A 3,978-nucleotide genomic window follows, 5' to 3' on the forward strand; every position below is an offset into this window, starting at 1 on the left:
CCGACCTTTTCGAGAGGCCCCACGGCGTTATTCGGAACTGAAGAAGAGGTTCATCGAAGAGCAGCTCCATGAGATGCTGGCAGATGGGATCATCGAACCAACCACCTCGCCCTGGAGTTCAGCCATCATGATCGCCACCAAACAGCAGGACTCGTACCGGTTCTGCATTGATTTCCGCCGTCTGAACGAGCAAACAGTGGACGCCCGACAATGCCTGCCGAGGATCCACGAGATCCTCAAGGATCTCGGCAAATCAAAGATCTTCACCACCTTGGACCTAAAAAGTGAATATTGGCAGATTCCACTCACGCCAGAAGCCCGGAAATACACAGCGTTCTCAACCCCCGATGGAGGCCAGTACCAGTTTCGAGTGATGCCGTTTGGTTTGAAGAACGCCCCTGGAACATTCCAAAACCTGATGCAGCATGTTCTGGCCGGATACTGGGGCGAATTCTGCATCGCGTACCTGGATGACATCATCGTACACTCAGACACCTGGGAGGATCACCCACGCCATGTCGCCCTCGTTCTGAAGCGCCCACATGCGTACGGCCTCACGTGCTCCCCACAAAAGTGTAATTTTGGCCAGTCCAGTCTTCCATTTTTGGGCCACGTTGTAACCGCGGATGGAAATCATCCCCAGTCTCGCCACGTGGAGGCGATCCTCAACGCTGCACCTCCTCGAAACAGGAAGCAGTTAGCCTCATTCCTAGGCACGTGCTACCACGTTACTCCGAGCTCACCACACCACTGACCGACCTCTTATCTCAAAAGAGACCATACAGATGGACTCCGGAAATACAGAAGGCCTTTGAGACCCTAAAGGAGGCCTTCCGCAACCCAGCTCCGCTCAGCCGACCGGACCCAGCCTTGACATTTATCCTGCAGACGGACGCCAGCGCTATCGGCATGGGTGCCGTTCTAATGCAGAAGGATGCTAACCAAAGGCGACGCATCATTTCCTACGCAAGCGCCAAATTCTCACCTACTGAGTCCCGTTACCACTGTAACGAACAAGAATGTTTGGCAGTCGTTTGGGCAATCAAGAGGTATCTTCCTTACCTGGAGGACAGACCATTCATCCTGAGGACGGATAGTCAGACCCTGACATAGCTGGATCAAATCAAGGATACTAGGGACAAGCTTAGGCGTTGGGACGCCTACCTTAAGGAACTCACGTTCAAGGTCGAACATTGTCCAGGAAAGGAGAACCAGCTGCCGGATGCATTATCTCGCCATCCAGATCCAGACGCCCCATCTCCAGGAGAACCAGACCTCGACCGGATGGTACCACCGAAGAGATCACTGCCTGACGCCTCAGGCCCACCAGCTCCATCCATGCTCAACAGGATCCAAACGACCACCCTCATGGATGAAATAAGCCACGCGCAGCAAGAAGACCCACAAATCGGACACATGATGTCCCAATGGTTCCAGTTGCGAAAAAATGGATCGAAGGAACAGAAAGAAGAGGACTTCTTACGGAATAACCTGGTCGATGAGCGAGGTTTTTGGAAACCGGGTTCACGACGCTGTTGATCTGATGGGACCATACCCTCTGACGACCCGGGGGAGCCGTTTCATCCTCGTCGCCACGGATTTGTTCCCTCATCAAGACCCTCGGGGATGAGGTCTTCTGCCGTTACGGCTACCCGCGCCATATACTCAGCGACAATGGGAAACAATTCACCAGCAACGCATGGAACGCTGCCAGCCAGAAATGGAACTGCGAGCTCTGGACAACCCCGGAGTACCATCCTCAGGCCAATCCGACGGAACGCCGTAACCAGGAGGTTAAAAAGGGGCTCAGGCTTCGGCTGTACATCGGAGATCAGAAGACCTGGGACCAACACCTACCCCAGTTGCTTTTTGGGCTCTGAAGAAGGAAGAATGCCGCCACCGGCTACACCCCCGACTACCTCATGATGGGCCGGGAGATCACCGCGCCAGGGGAATGGGATCTGCACCCCGTAAACGAACTCCACCCCGAAGCTGAGCCTCGCGAAGAACGTGAAGAGAAGGCCCGAGAGAGTCAGAGGGCGTACCAGAAACGCTACGCTGGAGAGCCACAAACACCGGTTTTCGCCATCGGGGATTGGGTTTACACCACCAACCACCAGCAGTCCAACAAAGCAGCCAGATTCAACGCAGCCCTCGCGCCCCTCCGGACAGGACCACACCCGATCATTGACGTAGCCTCAGCCGAGGTTTACTGGGTGTTGAAGGACGGCAGGGCCCACAAATTACACAGATCACAACTAGTAGCGGCACCGCCGCCACCAGAAGAACCAGTTCCACCTGAACTAAACCACGGTCAGTCTCCGCAAGGAGCATCATTCGAAGAAGCTAACACACCAATAGCCACTGAACAAGTGCGTGGGGGCATACCAGCCGAAGAAGAGGAAGGTGAAGGGTCTCCAGGAGGAGTCTCATTCGAGGGTGACGCCCCAATAGTCACCGAACAGGTGCATTTAGCCGTCCCAGCTACGAGATACGATGGAGACGCTGGGCCCCCAGCAGGGGTCCCACCCGCACGGGGTGGCGAACCAAGCGCCACCAGAAAGATGCCCGCAGGCGCCCGGGTCGGGGAGAACAGGGCCGCCACACGAGCCTTTTCCCCTACACCAGTTCCCGAAGGACAGACCCCAGCAGCCTCACCTACCTCCAGCCAAGGGAGCGACCGAGCTGAGAACGGAGGACCAACGACGAAGGTTAGAAGGAACGCGTTCAGAACAGCAGCCGCACAGGCTCAACTAGGGACCAAGGGGCAACACACGCACCGCCGGGCGGCCAGCGTGACCAATGAGGCCGAGCAGGCTCACACAACAATCTCGGAGGACGAGGTTATGCATACAACAGCACAGAGTTCGGACGAACTCTTACAACGAAGACATAACGCAGGCGAGCGTTACCCACGGCGCAGACAGCGGCCCGTCTACTACAGGGATTCCCGACCTTATGCAAGAAAGGCGAGGAACCCATTATGAAGAGTGTTTTTCTTCCATCAAGTTGTAATTAGTTTTAGAAAATTCATATGGGCGTGCGGGTAAACGAAGGTCTATCCGCCGAGGGGATAAATTGATGTACGCCATTGGCAATAATGGACGGAAGACGAAAGGAACCTTTTTTGAAGTTTTACTTTCAAGTTTTTAGGTTCCTTTCCTCTACCGTTGCGACGACCTTCGTTTTTCTTTTCTTATCTAGCTCTACTAAGGCGGTAATAATAATTAATAATCAAATTTAATTATTAAATTTTTTTTTTGTAAGTTGGTTTTTATTATTAATTATAAAATTAGTTTTTATCGTTAATTATAAAATTAGTTTTTATCATTAATTATAGAATTAGTTTTATTATTAATTGTAAAATTAGTTTTATATTCTATTGAATTCGTATTATTAATTTATTAATTATAAAATTAGTTTTATATTATTAATTCTATAATTGGTTTAATGTAATTTTGTAGTATTGGACCAATAACTTAACACATAGACACTAGGCATAAGTGACATTGTAATGGGAGAGGGTAGAGAGCAAGCTCGGCGAGCGACATCAACGACGGCACGGGCGACAATGCCGTGATTGGAGTGCGCTTTATGAATTTGGATGGAGTGGGGAGGAAAATCGTTCCGAGACTCCCACGCTCGCTTTCCCGCGTCCGCCGGGTGGGAGTAGCGGCGCGCACCCAAGCGCTCAGTAATTAAAAGAACGCGTTTCCGGCACTCTCGTCACTCGGCTTCGAGCCTCCAAGTCGCAAGGACGTACTCCGCTGCCACTTGCCTCTTTACTGCTCTCCCGGTTTAACCCTGGAAGCAAATAAAGAGGGAAATCCGCCGGCGGAGGGAGGGCCTACCCACGGTCCCAGCCGACAGTAGCACAGCCTACCAGGTGTATACATATGAAACCGGTATTTTTTCAAGAAAAAAACACATTTATTTCAAGAGAATGATAACAAATATTTTATTCAAAGTATGCGCCCT

The sequence above is a fragment of the Belonocnema kinseyi genome, chromosome 8 (genome assembly GCF_010883055.1).
Source record: "Belonocnema kinseyi isolate 2016_QV_RU_SX_M_011 chromosome 8, B_treatae_v1, whole genome shotgun sequence".
NCBI classification, from domain to species: domain Eukaryota; kingdom Metazoa; phylum Arthropoda; class Insecta; order Hymenoptera; family Cynipidae; genus Belonocnema; species Belonocnema kinseyi.